Source organism: Cotesia typhae, unplaced genomic scaffold (assembly GCF_013202065.1).
Source record: "Cotesia typhae breed Kobodo isofemale line unplaced genomic scaffold, CoteBio_Ctyphae contig_20, whole genome shotgun sequence".
In the NCBI taxonomy this organism is placed as follows: Eukaryota; Metazoa; Arthropoda; class Insecta; order Hymenoptera; family Braconidae; genus Cotesia; species Cotesia typhae.
The window spans coordinates 1,117,106-1,135,019 of NW_027423725.1; the positions used below are offsets into that span (position 1 = coordinate 1,117,106).

General features: G+C 31.7%; 1 protein-coding gene and 1 long non-coding RNA gene across 2 annotated transcripts in view; one reads left to right on the forward strand and one right to left on the reverse strand.

Annotated features, from left to right (window-relative positions):
• The window catches only part of LOC141537969 (uncharacterized), a 209,264-nt gene that overhangs the window by 77,105 nt on the left and 114,245 nt on the right, over positions 1–17,914 (reverse strand). The window lies entirely within an intron of this gene.
• On the forward strand, positions 3,460–3,751 carry LOC141537971 (uncharacterized). The gene is made up of 3 exons (XR_012480987.1): positions 3,460–3,536; positions 3,593–3,641; positions 3,733–3,751. It is a non-coding gene; the product is annotated as an uncharacterized LOC141537971 (long non-coding RNA).

Here is a 17,914-nt window from a genome sequence, read left to right on the forward strand (position 1 = left end):
GTCTGATAAAGTTTTGCAGGAAATTTTTTTTTTTGATCCACAGATTCGGTAGAATCTGGCGCCAAGTTCCGTTCAAAAATTCCGTTGTAAACGGAGCGCCAGACTACCGACTGTGTTTACTGTAAGCAGAATGGTATTTCGAGGTTGCAAAATTTTATTTAATTATATGGTACTCCTTTTTCCAAAATGATATATCATAAAAGTAAGTCATACTCTATTTTACTGATATTAATTAATTATAATCAATTATAACATTTAATTCACTTAAAATTATTAAATTTTATCAGCACAAACTATAGTAAGCCCAGAAATTTCGATCCTGACTTTTTTTTCATGGAGAAAAGGAGAAAAGTCACCGCCACAGACTAGATAAAATAAAAATGTGTAGTAATCTTACTATAGATACGCAACTACACTGAAAAAAGTTAATTCACAGCTTGCATCTACAACCACCAGAGTGCACTGGAATTATTTCTACATAAACTGTAGATTCAACGGGATAGCTCACTGAAGTTAGAACCCCAAATTTTTTTCTTTTAATTTTTGATTTTTTTTTTCTATCACGTTTTCAACTTTTCGTTTGTTCTTTATTATTCACTCTCAACATTTGATCGTTCTCCATTTATTTATTTTAAAAAGAATTTATTAATAATGTACCTTTAAGTTAGCCCCCCTGTCGCATTTTTTAATATTTTGGTAGCAATTTGGGTCATCAAGCCTCTATTTTTGATTGTTCATGTATATTTAACATTTGTACTTCACATTTTTTATTTGTTGTTTAACATTTTTAATTAGCTGTATGTATGCATTCTAAATATTTGCACTGCGCATGCGTTAACTTTACGTATATAGACTTTTAGCGCGGTCTTTTGAAAATTATAGTGACAAGCACGTCTCATGTGTAAAAAATTAAAAAATTTACGAGTGTAATTTTTTAGGAATTACTATTTAATTAATTCAAATAATTAAAAAAAAATTGTTAGACGTTAGCCAATATCAATGTCATTAAGTAAATAAATAAATAACTAATAAATATTCATTTCATTCTAAATTTTTTAAAAATATCGAGAGAATTGTTAATCAATGCATGTACATTTTTTTTTTTTTATTTTTTTCATCAATTCTATTTTCATGAATTCTACGAACTATTAAAAAAAAAAAAAAAAAAAAAAAAAAAATCCATAAAAATTAAAAAAAATTTCAATACTTTATTAAAATAAAACTTATTATAAAATTATTAAAAACTACACGTTGCCCTTTTGTCCTGTGACCTCTATAATTGAAATTACAAGAAAAATAGACTTACTCTAATCACTGTGCTGGTCAATATAATTTTCAAAAGTCCGCGCTGAAAGTCTAAACGTAAAGTTGACGCATGCGCAGTGCAAATATTTAGAATACTAATATTCAGCTTATTAAAAATGTTAATTAAACAAGAAATAAACAATTTGAAGTTGGAACAAAGGTTTTTTGTACATGAACAATCATAATCAAAGGTTATTCCCATTAGATAGTGTACCATTCTATGATTTTGTGGTCATTGCCGATAGGTTGCATTGTTATCCAATCAAGTGGATTTCAAATAATTGTAATCTTTAGGTGAAAAGTCTTACAATTATGCGCATGGTGTATTGTGTCATTTACTTACAACAATGTCATAATAACAATAACACTAATAATAAAAATTATGAGACTGAAATTAATTATATCGGTAATACCAAATTGAGGTTAAAAATATCATTATCATTATTATTACTGAATGAATTATTGTTATTATTAAATTAATGTGTATTAGAGTATTAAATCCAAATCAACAACTTTTTTAATTCAAAAAAATGTTAAAATTTTTACTGTATATAAATAAAAATGTAAAATCCCTATTAATAAGATAGTTAATCGCTTTTAACCGCGGAGTTTACGCGGATCAGTCACGTTAAGTTTTTTAATGCTACTAGCTACTATGAGAGAAACAGAATTTCAATTTTTTTATTAGGATTTGATTATCAAAATTAATGAATAAACAACCTATCATATTAGAATAGTTTTGCCTGCGTTAATTTATTCATTTATGAATTTTCAATTTTGCGCGGGAAATTTAATTTTGAAATTAAGAATGTTAAAATACTTTATAAATACAAAATTTCTAGAACAAACTATCAAACAACTTCATATGTGGATGGTTTTCAAACCTATTCTTTCTATTGAATTTCATTTATTAACTAGACTAAATACACAACAGGCTAAAGATTGTTTGAGTTTTACTTTCTTCCTTCAGGCCAGCAGTTCAAGATTTAGGCAATTCTCATTGGATAGTGTACACATTCTACGACTTTGTAGTCGTTGCCTGTAGGTGGCATTGTTATTCAATCGATCGGATTTCAAATAATTGTAATTTTTAGGCCATAGGTATTACAATTATGCGTATGATGCATTGTCCCCTTTATTAACAATAATGTCATTGTAACAATAACAATAATAATCATTATAAAAATGAAATTTATTATATCGATAATGATAAATTGATGTTAAAAGTATCATTATCATTGTTTATCAATACCAAAATAATTATTGTTATTGTTAAATTAATGTGTAGTAGAGCATTAAATCTAGATTAATAACTTTTTTAATTCAAAAAAATGTTAAACTTTAACTATATATACATAAAAAATTTAAAATCCCCATTGATAAGCTAGTTAATTGATTGAAACCGAAGAGTTTACACGGGTCAGTCACGGTAAGTTTTTTAATGCTACTAGCTACTATGAGAGAAACAGAATTTTAATTTTTTTGTTAGGATTTGATTTTCAAAATTAACGAACAAATAACCTTTTATATGATAATAGCTTTACCTGAATTAATTAATTTATTTACATATTTCTAATTTTGTGCGGGAAAAGTTCAATTTTAAAATTAAGAGGCGAGCAAAAAATTACACTTAACAAAAAGATATGAAATCCGAACAAAAACAGTTTTACTGTAAAAAATTGCGCCAAGTCCATGTTCATAAAACTCATCTCAATAACATCTGCACTTTGCAAAAAAAATAAGACTCGTTACAATAATTTTCATTCTATACAAAAAAAAGTTAAATACAAAAAAATACCAAGAAACCGTCATAATGTTGAAAAAATTGAAAAAAATTTGTTGAAAATTTAAAAATTAAGAAAAAATTTTTTTATCGTACTTGGCGCGCGTCATTGAGTACCCCAAATTTTTTGGAACGAATTTCAACCCGAGAAAAAACGATTTCGCTTGAATTTATGTAATGTAAATATGTATAATTTTATATATATATATATATATATATATATATATATATATATATATATATATATATATATATATATATATATTATATCTTATCAGCTCTAATTATATAATATATGATTTCATACATTGTTATGTTTATAGATTCACATCAGTGAAGTATACTCAACGAATTAAAAACACTGCTTACTGGATTAATATCAGTTTCAGTGAAAAAATCCGTTTCGAAAATTTTTTTCAGATTTTTAGTGAAAATATCTGTCAATATGGTAGTCTGGTGAAGATATCTGAAATAACACAAAATTTTTTAATTCAATTTTTTCAGTTCCGTCATTAAGCTTTCATGAAGAAACTTGATCATGCTTCGTTTAATTGTAATTAACACATTTTGATTGGCAATCACACCGCATTTTCTCAATTTAGTCGGCCATACGTTTTATTTTTTAATCAACTCAATTTTCGCAGTGATTCCACGACAGAGTCAATGTATGCAGGCATATTCACTTGTAAGCAAATTGCATAACCGAACAGGAGAGGGCGTTTTATTGAAATCATAAACGATGGGCGGAGAATTTAAAAATTTCAAATAAAATACGTATGTCATGTTGATTTTACCTAACTTTTGTTAAACGTATCATAAAATAATATTTCATTAATTACATTTATGCATTTTATAGGTTGACTTACTTATAAATGTTGAAACATTAAAAGGATGTTCATGTATCCTGAAAAAATTTGGGGTGCTCAATGACGCGCGCCAAGTACGATAAGAAAATTTTTTCTTAATTTTTAAATTTTCAACAAATTTTTTTCAATTTTTTCAACATTATGACGGTTTCTTGGTATTTTTTTGTATTTAACTTTTTTTTGTATAGAATGAAAATTATTGTAACGAGTCTTATTTTTTTTGCAAAGTGCAGATGTTATTGAGATGAGTTTTATGAACGTGGACTTGGCGCAATTTTTTACAGTGAAACTGTTTTTGTTCGGATTAAATATAACCTAAGACTATGTGATAGGCAAATTAGCGATATTAGGTCAAACTTGCGAAATAGTGCTTTATATAGCTTACAATGTCAATATTGAGCTTAGAATTGCTTGACGTATCAACATTAACCATGATATGGCTTGACATATTAATACTAAGCTTCGTATCACTTGATATCTTAACACTGACCAGCTTGATATAGCTTGACATGTTCTTATGAAGCTTGATACATCGATATGAAGCTTGATAAGTCCACACTAAGCTTAACACGAGACGATATGTCCGTACTTAGTTAGATATCGTTTATCATATCAATTTTAAGCTCGATATCACTTGACATGTTCTTATAAAGCTTTATATGTCCATATTAGGCTTTATATGTCCCTTAAACGCTTAATATGACTAGACATGTCCATATAAAGCTTGATGGATCCATATTAAGCTTACTATAGCTTGATATGTCAATATTAAACTTGGTGTGCCTGTATAAAGCTTTATATGGCTTGTCATGTCAAGGTTGAGCTTAATATAGCTTGACATGTTCTTATAAAGCTTGATAAGACCATATTAAAGCTCAACATGACATAATACGTCCGTACAAAAATTGATATGGCTTGTCATGTCAATTTTAAGTTCAATATGGTTTAACATGTCCTTAATAAGCTCGACATGTTCATATTAAGCTTTATATGGCTTAACATGTTTCTATCGATCTTTATATGGCTTGACATGTTCATGTCAAGCTTTATATGGCTTGATGTGTAAATATTAGGCTTTTTATGATTTGATATGCCAGTATTAAGCTTGACATAAAATTTCAAATATCTATAACACAATTGTGATATAATAAATAATGTATTTACTAAATCAAGTGTGCACAAGTAGATCAGTTGGAATTAGGATGAGTGAGAATATCACCGATTAATTTAATACTCCTTTAGGAAGTAGCGTCAACGTGCCTCGCACATTACCAACCAAGATAATCCAATCGCTCCGGCATGCTCGGTTATCAATTCTCAGGCGTAGTAATCATGGCATTGTAATTAATGTGCCCCAATTAAGGCGATCAGAAGATCCATACCAGTGGAAATACCGAGATTGCTCACCGATGCCTCGAAGCCAAATCCAACGTTACTTTTTTTGATAATTCCGTCCTTCCAATATCTTGCTTTTTCATCTTGTTCACCGTAAAAGTTAAAACTTTGAAAAGGGGCAGCATATTTCCATGTTACGTCCCGAGCCAATTTTCGTAATCGCGGAACCGTGAAATGCATTCGAATCGTGACGCTTCCGACATGTTGACATATCGATGGCAACCCAACCGTGCGTGAGGTTGCCTCTTCCTTGTTCCTCGAATTAATACTTTATCTCTTTGTAGTTCTATACCATAAGGCATTATAGTTTGGTAATGTATTCAATTCATTCGAATTCATGCCCCGAAAGCACTTGGCATAACCATCAACCGGAGTATTACCAGTATCAGAAGCTTAGAAATGACCACATGCATGCTAAACACTGACTATAAAACGGAGTAATGTCACCATCGACATTACTATCATCCGCAATATGAAAGATCGAGGATAAGTGGTTTATTGTTCACTGTTCAGCTCAGAGGAAGTTATCAAAGAAAATGCTCTGTTTATACTTATTATTCTATCCATCAATTTGATTAGCTCCCACTCAGCTCGGAAAACAACCAGCTTTTATTTTATCTCAGTGTTTTAAATTTCATTTTCCCGGAGTAAGTACCGCCCACCTCTTTTGCTTATCCGACGGCTTTTAATCAACCCTCAGTACCACGGTAATTGCTTAATACCTCGCCGAGCTTTGTTCCCACCAGTCTCGTCAGGGTACGAGGGGGCTAATTCGAATTTAAAATTCCGGGCTGTGCTTTGCGTCCCGGCCCCACACCGGGATCCTACCGGCGTCATCAGGATTGCTGTGTCGTTTCTCATACTCCTGGGCTCATATGTGTTGGGATGGCCCTCCAGTTACTGCTGCTTTATTCATGCCTTGTTCGTACTATCACAAAGAGCTGCATCATAATTCTTCGGCCATTATCATACGTGGCGACTCTCGATCGTGTAAAGAAGGGGAGAGTGTTTGCTCCTTGATTCGATCATGATAACAAGAATACACGGAAGGAATTGTTTTTTTTTTTTTTTTTAATTACAAGAATTACGGGACATTCTGCGATTTTTTATTTAATTGCAATTATTTTAATTATGATGCATGGAATGCAATGACGTATTGAAATGTATCATTGATTTTCAATGTATAAGAAAAAAAAATTACCAATAATTGAATAAAAAATAGATTTTCTGCTTTAAAACTTATAATTAAAAAATGAACTCTCTAGTAACGAGAAGATTAAGTCACCATGCGCCACGTATCGGAATTTTTTTAAACTAAATTTAATAATAAATAAAATGAAAGAAAATATCGACAAGTACTGTAATACGTAATCTGAAACAGATATTTATATGGAAATGCAAACTTTTACTTCCATTACTGTGATAATAATAATAGTTTCTAATATAAGTTGATTTGCTACTGTGTGATTATGTCTGACAGTCAAAAATAGATTTTTAATCATACATAAGCAAGAAAAAAATTGAAAAAATTAGTAATAATATTTTTAAAGTCAAAAAATTAAATTTTGGTCAAAACTTATAGTTTAAAAATTAAGTCTCTTGCAGGGAGAAAATTTAGCGATCGTGAGCCACCTGTCGGAGATATTTTGTACTATATTTAATGATAAACAGAATGAAGGAAAATATAGACAAGTACTATCAATTTTTACTGAAGTGGATTGAAAATAATAAACGTAAAAAATTAAGATTAATAATTATTTTTTAAAAAATTACAGTAAAATCAAATTACTAAAAAATGAACCAGATTTGACAGTAAAAATTAATCTAAGGGCTAAAAATAAAATTTATTCTAGAATATAAAGCCTATAAAATTAATAATAATATTCCATCGTAAAAATTTATAAATATCGATTGTAATCGGAAAATATTAAAGATAGGAATTTTTACGATATTTTACAATATAAATTGTTATCAATAGAATTCATTGAAAGAGCTTGTAGAAATAAAAAAAAATGTTCATGCAATTTTTTGTAAATAAAAATTTTAATTCAATTAAAAAATGAATAACCCACTTGAAGAAATTTTCCATGAAGAATATAAATAAAATTTCAGAGTGAATTTTACTTCTGACGCATTCAATCAATCAATAATCATCGACCATGCAAATTTTTAACATTGTATGGTTGCAGATTCTCAGAAAAAAGTAAAATTTAAAAAACATAAAGTAAATAGTAGCTTAAAGCAATTAGCTAACGATCAAATGGAACTGAGTACGTTCAATATTGAAGTAGGACTAAAACTCGTCGGAAGTGAATTCAGGTATTTCATCATGTAGTCGAAAGCTCAATATTGACTTGACACGAGTAATATTAAACTGCAATACACATCGATATCTGCATTGGGCAACTCAACTCCGACACTAGAATCCATTTGCGGATTACGGATGACATCGATAAGTCGCTCTGACTGGAGGTTTTGGTGATCGGTCGTTGTCATTGTAGTTGTTGAGTCGAGTCATTGGCAATTCCACCAACTCAGCCTGGAGGTTCCGGAGGCCGGCTCCAGTAAATTCAGATCCGACGACAGTCCATTTCGTGTCCAGTCAAACGAAACTCAATGCTCAATGCAAGTACTTGGTAATCAGACGGCGAACCCGTTCGCGCGTGACGTCCATTGTCCTCCGAAATGCTCTACGACGGAGACCTACATCCTTTTGCTCTCAAAAGTCAATTGCTGTTTTATGCCAACCGACCGCTTTGGTTCGGCCATGACTGGCCTCACCCTCAGCCCTTGCTCTCATGTGAAACAACACAATTTCTTCAAAGGAAGAACTTGAATTTCCCTTTAAAGGATCAAACTCTAAAAAGCATCACTATCTTATCCCCGGGTTAGATTTTCCATAAAGGCTTTATAGTCGGTCATTCTTTTACGGTATGCTGGAAAACCCCCGATTCTTCTTTGGCGACCGCTACAAAGACACACTTAAGGTGGGGCTTAACTCAAGAAGCTTTAGGGTCGGAGTTATAGTTAGAGTCATTGCTTTTGGCTGAGCTTCTGGATGGAAACAAATTTTTCGGAAAAATTACCAAATTGACAGGAATTTTGAGATATTCTGCAAATCCTGATCTAATTACAATTTTTTTAACAATTAGTCGCAAAATATCACAGATATAATGGATAATAATATTTATGAAGTCAATTAGCCCCCCTTCGCTGGGCATTTTATAGAATTGTATTTTTAGATCTAAACTTGAAATTTAATTAGAGTATTGTTTTGACTTTTACAAATTCCAAATTTCATCGAATTAGCATATACCTTTTATCCATGTAATTATTCCAGCTAATATTCATTGTAACTGTCAATGTGCAATCATTATAATGTTTGCGTGGCTTTTTTTTCAAAAATGAATAATAATTGACACGAAGAAAAAAATTTGAAATGAGAATTTGGAGTCTATAGGAGCTATAGCTTGAAAATTAAAAATTTTTAATGTTAACACCCACCTTCGCAAACCCCTGTGAGATGAACTATCGTAAAATTTGTCCATAGACTTTTTCTACATCTCTTATAGAAGATTCCTACCAAATTTGGAGTCGATAGGAGCTATAGTTTAAAAACGGGGATTTTTCATTATTAACGCCCCCGCAAGCCCCCTTGTGGGTGGAATTTTGTAAAATCCGTTCTTAGCTGACCTCTACTCGGCGAAAGAAATATTCCTGCCAAATTTCAAGTCTCTAGGTCTTATAGTTCCAGAGATATCGTGATGAGTGACTATATTTATAGAAAGTCTCCTATATATATATATATATATATATATATTATATATAGAATATATGAAAAATTGATGTGGGTACTCAAATGAAAGGTCTCGATGAGTGTAATGTCGGGATGAGCTTATATCTTCAAAAATGTCAATAGTTCACGAGATACAAGGTCATTTCTTAATTATGTATTTAGATATGTTTCTAATGATACTAAATTTAACTATAAAAACCCAATCCTATAATTTTCATTATTTATTTATCAGTAAATTCTAAACAAATGTTTTTCCGTAAAGCTTCTGGCACAACGTCCAGTCTACCAATTTGATGACGTGAAGGGAATTCCCTCTACCCCGTTTATCTTGGCAATATAACGATAATCCATAAGTAAATATCAGGCAGGATGACAGGAAGGACATCTCACCTGTTTTGTGTCGGCTGTTGCTCTACGTGAGCCTGAGGGATCTTCTGTTTGGTAAATATCATTTTCCTTGTCCTACGAGGGCGCACTGGTGGTGTTACTAAACACCGGGTGTTACTCTATGCACTATACAGTTGTGGATTCGGGAAATAATTACTGGAGTATACACAGGGAGCTTGCTAGAGAAGGTACGCCTTGAAGTTATTGTAAAAACTATCAGGCTTACGTCTATCCTGGAGATATTTTTCTCGGGACAAATCCTCCGGGCGAGGTTTACGGCAGCTCGTTATTTCTGGATTAAACTTATCTGGAGGTACTTTTGTCTGACGTTGCACCGATGTCGATGCTCCACGGCAATTTCCAGGAAATCCCCAGCCCATTAAGGAGCTTTTTGCTCCTTTATGTGTTGCGCAACATAATCGAATATCGAATTTCCTGTTTTTCTGAAAGTTTATTTTGTAAAACGCTGAGGATTTTCGTAATAAATATTTTTCGGAATTCTCGACGGCCATCGCCAATTAGAGAAACTTTATCAGAGTCTTAGCGTTATCTGTTAGTGCAACTGGTTCGCAGTACTGGGAATCGGCTTAGCCAGAAACTTACCCAACAAGCTAGAGGCTGAGTAACTAACTGACTTACAGGTTTCGACTTTAATTGTTCTTTAATCTTATTTATTATCTTGCAAACTAACTTGTATTGCATTTAACCAATTATTATTATTGTTCAGATTATAACAATACCAGACTTGAATAGTAATGTAAATTAAGCTTTCAGGGATTGCTGAAGCAGATTTCTGTAAAGAAATTTAAGCGGCGGCGAATTCCAATGACTAAGGTACCGGAGCGGGTAATAAGGCCTAGTTAAGGGATATTTTGAAAAAAATCGAAAATATTGCATTTAATTATTGCAATGTATCATTAATTTTTAAATTAATACATTAGCCACAAAATATAATGGAGTAATGGTAATTTTCATCATAAACAAACACAAAATTAAATTTTTTCAAAAACCTTGCGAATTGGCCTTATTTTACTACGGTAGGGCAATAAGGCCTAAGGGTTATACATACTGGAAATAGTTATACTATTGTTACGTTCTCGTAAATTTTAAATTTATTTAAAGTTTTATAAATCTGTTTTAAAAATCATTAAATAATTATTTAAATCATTTAATTATTATCCGAGGTATTTCGTAACGGAAATACCTCGAGATAACAGATTTATAGAACGTCAACGCAGTCTAGTAGACTAAACAGCCTACGTTGTGGGTTTTGGACTGCGTTGATGTTCTCATAGGGTAACCTGAGATGCAACGTTGCTTAAATTCATTATAAAACTCATTGTAATTATTATTGCATGACACATTCTGTCTCCAGACTTCCTCTGGAACAGTCAGTCCGAGGACTTAGCAGAGGAGGAATCTCTGCTGGTCCGAGGCTGAACCTGCCAATTCCTTATTAATAAATACTTCTTTTTTAATTGTCAATCGATTAAAATGGGTACTTATTAAAACCTTCAACCAGGGTTGAGAGCGCTTATCAGCATTTCACCCTGGTTCCTTTACCTCGAGCGCTAGCCAGCGTTCGGGTATCCTATCCAAAAATATCCTAACTATTACCCCCAGGGTAAGAGCGCTTATTAGCTGTTCTCACCCTGGTGAAATTGCCCAGAGCGCTAGCCAGCGTTCAGGCACTCTACCCATTCCCCTTCATTATCTACCTGTAGGCAGGTAAAACAAAAGTAAAATATTAAAATATATTTTATTTATAAATTAAAAATGAGAATTATTAAATTATGTATATTTAAAAAGTACTTCGCGGATAAATCAGTGACATGACCCACCTGGAGTCTATCGACTTCCTAACGAGGTCAAAATCTGGACATTTAAATAAATTATTTAAATTTAAAAATTAATTACACCCAAAATTTGGGAACGTAACACTATACTTGATAAAATTGGTATTAGAGATCAATCATCACTTAAATTGAGCAACAATACTTTTTAAGATGTTGATAAAAATTAGAACAATGATTTTAAATTATTAAATATAAAATTATAAAAAATGTTTACCATTTACTCAAATCGTTTTTTAGGAATTCTTCTGCGCTACTTTAGCATATTTAGGATGATGAAATATAGAAGACAAGGAACGTTGTATTGGGACTCTATAAACTTGTAATGACTCTATAAACATAGGAATTTTTTGAATGGTAACATAGGAATTTTTTCTTTATTAACATGATAGAAATATCCATGTGACATAGGAAAAATTCATTTATGACATGAAAAAAAATTTTTTTTTTTCAATTGAAAAAAAATAGAAATCGAAAAAATACCTTTCTGAAATTTTTAGGATATTTGTAGAAAATGTCAAAATTTTATTTGAAAAAAAGAAAAAAAAATTAATAATGTTTATCATTTAGAAATTCGGAGTTTTTTTGGAAAATCTAAAAAATAACGATGAAGATAGGTTTGAATAATTTTTTTCTGTTTTTTCTCAAAAAGAACATTTAATAAAAAAAATTTTGAAAAAAAAAACTTCCTGATAAGTCAATTTTTGAAAAAGTTTTTTATCACAAACCGATTGTATATTACTATTTTACTTTTAAATTATCTGAAATTGCTCGAATGAGAAAATTGTTCCCAATTATTACCCGACAGGCCTTATTATCCGCGGGAATCTTACGTGAAAAAATTTTTATCAATTTCAATGTATCTCAAGAAAAATACAAAAAATTTAATTTTTTACGTTTATTATTTTTTCACCCACTTCAGAAAAAATTAATAGTACTTGTCTATATTTTCTTTCATTTTATTTGTTATCAAATTTCGTGAAAAAAATTTCCGACAGGTGGCGTATGATGACGTAATCTTCTCTTTACTAGAGACTTAATTTTTAAATTATAAGTTTTGAACCAAATTTAATTTTTCGACATTAAAAAATATTATTGTTGATTTTTCCAATTTTTTTCTTGTTTATGTATGATCAAAAATTGCAATAATATCCTATTTTTCGTCGTCAGACATAATAACACAGTACCAAATCAACCTATATTAAAAACTATTATTATTATCAAAAAAATGGAAGTAACAGTCGTTGGTATTCCCATAAAAATATCAGTTTCAGATTAAGAATAATATGTTATCGTAACAAAAGGTGCGGAAAACGAATGGAGCAAAGTAGTGAGTGGGAAGCGCATCGTACTATGAAAATTTATTCTCCGTAGATCAGAGACTAGTGGAGAGGCCAAAGGGTGTATAGTTGGCATAAAGTCAAACGGCATTAATAATTTACGTAGTTTTCGTCTGTGGTCGCAACACACACCCACTTACCCGCACATTCATATACATATAGCCAAACTAAAACCGCACCCCTTCGCTCCGACTCTTCTAGTCACAATAATTTCTCTCGTTGCGATATGCACCGTGTGAACCTCGATTGTGCATACTTGGATGTTGGTGGCAGTGTTGCCGATTTTCGATTTTCTCATCATGTACACACAGATTTTTAGTCTACCTCGGCCTCTACCGACCGAGAGTGTTAACCGAAATCCCGCGCCAAGCTCCTACATAGAGAATGTATGAATTGAAGCCCCTGAATACCCACCCGCCACCAGCGTTCGGAAAACATGAGAATTTATAGCGAGCTAGAGGGCCAACGATGCATTTCGTTAATTATTTCCCGACCTACGTGCACCGTTTCTCCCGCTGTAGTTCTCTCATTTCGCCTACCGTTATACACAAACGACTTATGTATTTATCTCGAATCAAATCTGCCTGCCAGATATTTATCCCCGTTCCCGAAAGAATACCCGTCAATGTGGATTTTACCCAGCCGAAATAATTGGTAATTTTATCTTCCTTTGAGATGTCAGTTGGTTATTGTTTTCCGTGAAAAAATTTTCTTATAAAGCCGTATGTAATCCATAAAAATTTTTTTCCGTGCAAGAAAAAAATAGTTATAATGGTTTATAGTATAGATTTTTAAATTTTTATGAAGGGACAAACACGATAACTTTTGAAAAAATAATTTTTTCAACTCAATCTATTTTTTAATCTCTTTATATGTCTAAAGGGAAGATAAGGATTAAAAATTGCAGCTTAATATTATTTTGTTGAATTATAATTCATTCTTGTTCGGCTAGCGGACAAATTTTCTGTTCTTAGAGCAGCCTTATAGAAAAATTTATTTGTAAATCGAGCTTTAAGACAGCTGATACTATACTCAATTGTGTTCTTTGGCTGACCAAGGGCAATATAACCTTTGATTGGTCCTTTTTTATGATTCACATCGAAGCAAAAGAGGGCGCTCAATTCATATGAAAACCAATTCTATCCGCGGGAAAATTTAAATAAGCTTTAATATTGAATCGTGAATAAAATTTCTTTTTGTTATACTCGCTTAAAAAGTTCAACTTTTGAGCGCTGAATGGCGTCCGTAGAGGGACTCTTTTCTAGAGACTCCACCATACCGTCTTTTTTTCACTGCCTAGGCCGTGAAGTTTTACCCCCTCTTTTTTTTTTTACAAACTTTTCGAGTACACCCAGACGATATTGAGAGAGATTGTAAAAAAAAAAGTCACATTCTAGTGTACCGACCAATGATTGGAAGTAAATTTTAAACAGTTACTATTGAGTGGCGCTAAGTATTTATCTGCTGGCAGTTTATTATGAAGCGGACCTAATGTTAATAAAATAACAATTACGCCATAAATAAATATTAATAAAAAGATAATTAATATAAAATTAAGTTTTGTTGCCCTTGTGAAACTTCATAAAATTTAAATATGTCAATATTTGCCTCCTATTAGCTATTGATGATTGTCCGAAGATTGCTCCACAAAAACTGGATTAGATTACTCGGATTGAAAGACCGCTCTCGGTCGGTAGATTTTGGGTTTTGAAAAATCTTGAAAAAAATGTATAAAATGTTCCGTCCATTAATCCACGGTAGAAAAAATAATAAAAAATGTTAATCTCATATCGAAATACCGTCGCTGTCAGAAAACCGCCACTTTACGACCTTATGACATAAATATATATTTTAATATTTGTAATTGACTCACCAAAGTTATTGTTGTACTATAACGTAGACAATTATTTTTTTCTTACAAAATTAAGAAAATTAAAAATGAAAGTAGTTATAAGTGAAGACGTTGGTAATTTTTTCCCGTATTGGGCTAGATATGGAGTATTTTAATGTCAAGCCATATCACAACCTCCTTTAAAGATATTTTTCTTAGCAGAATCTGTAAAATTGATTTATATTTTCTATTTCCAGCGAATCCCTTGAAAGAGGGAAGCCGACAATAATTTTCTAGTTTTACGGGCAGTTTCGTTAGCAGCTTCGAAGCATCTTCTAGGAACAGTGAGGTCAAGGCTTGAAAAAACAGAGGAGAGTAAGAACAGAGGAGTTGATCCTTGTGTAGTTGGATCAGAGTTAAAATTGAATCGGGTTTAACGAAGCAGAAGCAACCTTACGAAGAAGAGATGGAGCGCAGAAAAGCTTGATTTTTTTCAGGTTGAACTTTATTTATTTTTCCTTTTTCACAAAGTTGGCTTTCCTTATTTCTTTGCCGTACCAGGAGCTAACATAACATACCATACCATACCGACGGCACACCTTTCTCGACAGCCATTCACGTTTGTACTTTCTTCTGGGAAACTTGTGCACGTACACTTCCCCTGGCTACGTGTCCTTTAACTGAGTCTTAAATACGTGACGCCAGGATAATGGGGAAGATTTCACAGCCGAGATCCACCGTAAACCGTACGTACCAACTACCAACAGTGTGCTACCCTACCTAAGGCTCGGCAACTCTCTCAGCTTCCACGTGAATTCGATTCTCCCAAGAGTTACTCTAACTTTTACTGACAATCTTTGACTGTCACGAAAAATACAAAAATTTTATTTTATGTATGAGTGGTAAAGTAGTCAACAGACTTGCCTGGAAGATTTTGTAATAAAAAAAAAATTATATTCATAGAAAAAATTATTCTAGATCATAATTTTTTAATGACAATACTTATTAAAGCTTATAGAAGCTAATAGTAAAAAAAAAAAAAAATGAATATCATTAAAGTAAATTTTTACAAATAATCTTCTAAATTAAAATACATGAAAGTCTTGAAGTTAGTCAAAGGTCAAAACTCGCAAAAAACGGGCCACAATTCATTATTGATTAAAATTAAAGCGCGCTATTCAAATTTCTAATCAATATTGGAAAGAGAATAAGAAAAAATTTTGTTTCCACACAAAAAAAAAAATTTCTTGACTGGAAAATAAAATTCTTGGCTCAAGAAAATTTTCGGGTGCCTGAAGGAAGACCGAAGTTGTGTTGGCCGAAGGAAAACTTTTTCTTGAAATTCTATTCTTGATCGAAGTAATTTTTTCTTAATTCTATCATCAATACTTGATACAATAAATTTTTATATTTGATCAAGATTTTTAGATACTCTAGGGAAGCAGCGCCACCTATTTCAGCTAAGAAAAAAATTTTCTCACTTAGAGAAAATTTTTTTCTTGAATATTTGATACCCAATTTATATTATTTTAACGTGCAGTTATACAGATTGGATGAAAAAAAAATGATTCTATATTATTTGACATGTTAATAAATAAAAATATTAATGAAAATTTACTTCTATCTTTATATTTAATTTTTTGGAGCAAGAGGCTAAATTTTCTCAAAACAAGAAGATTTTCTTGACTCAAATAAATTTTCTTGGATCAAAATATGTATTTTTTAAAGCAAGATAATTAATTTTGTAGGAATAAGTAAAATTTCTTGTGTCAAAAGAAATTTTTCTTGCTGTCCCTTTTCAAAGTCGGTGGATAATCCTGACACTTGAATGTATTTTTACTGTCAAATCCGGTTAATTTTTTAGTGAGTTGACTTTACTGTATTTTTTTAAAAAATAATTATTAATCTTGATTTTTTACGTTTACTATTTTTTTTAATTCAGAAAAAGTTAATAGTGTCTATATTTTCTTCCATTTTATTTATTATCAAATCTAGTGTAAAAAAATTCGGACAAGTGGCGCATGATGATTTAATCTTCTCATTTTTAGAGACTTCATTTTTTTATTATAAGTTTTAAAGCAAAAACCAATTTTTTATTCAATTACCAACCCAATTTTTTCTTATACAACAAGGCAATTTAAAATTTCCATGCATGAAAATCTCAGAATCACGAAAATTGATGATTAATTATCTTAATTATTATCGCTTATTATTTTTTAACTTAATAATACACCAAAAATTGATGATACTTTTTAATATTTAATTTAGTTGTAAACATAATTATTAAAAGAATTGTAATTAGATCTAATTTCCACGTCAATGTCATAGTACATGATTATTATTCGAAAAAAACTTTCAAATCACCAGCGCCTGGTTACTTCTTTTTATTAGTTCCCATAATACAACTTGTTGTTCTTTTTCTTATTATATTTCTCTCCTTACTCCGTAGCATCCTCTTCTTTTTGCTATCCGGTACGTCTAAATCGAGACTGCGATTGTTTACTTGACTGCAGAAACGCCTCGATTTTACGTTCCCATTCCTTTTCGAGCAGTTTAAGTTTTTTCCGGTCCCTTTTTCCAGCTCGAGCCCCTGGGCGTCCAACTTATAACGAGAATAGCTCTTGGAAAATAAAAGTTTTCGCTAACTTTCGCATATTCCTTTCGGCGGGAGCGTACTCGTGTATAAGCGTCGTCCCGGCTCGCTGGTACAATTTTTCCCATTTCCTGTAAATTTTTTCAGAAAGCGAAGCTTTTTTCTCCAACCTAAGTGTTATCGACTCTGACTGTGGACTACAAATATCCGCCTGACCCTCATGTAATTTTTAAGTATCGAGAATCGATGCATTTGCATGTTAAATTTAACAAAGCCACCCGTATCATAATTTGTCGAGTTAAAATGACGGGAAGAATAGCAAACAGGGCGCTTCTTTCCGCTTTATTTTTCCCACATATTCACTTGGAAAAGCTGCCGGGGATAATGTGCATCGAGTTACTATCTCTTCTCTCTGGTGATGCCGGTCTTTTGTGAATACTAACGATGCCGCGGCTTCTATTAGATAATAATCATAATAATAACAGTAATAACGACGATAATACGATGGTAGTACGTATGTTATATGTGGTGTATTTTGTTGCTACGTGTACGCTGATCCCTCTCATAATTGGAAAATTTCAATGACCGAGCGTCATGGTTATTCAAAGATTTATCCTCAGTGAATTTCAATGCATTGAATTTAATACGTTCCGGCGTTTGACAGATTTCAATTTATAAATTCGCGAGCTATTTACCTATCCGAGCTATGAAATTTGAATCTCTGGAAGATTAAAGTCCTTTATACGGAACTTTTCCCCGGGGTGG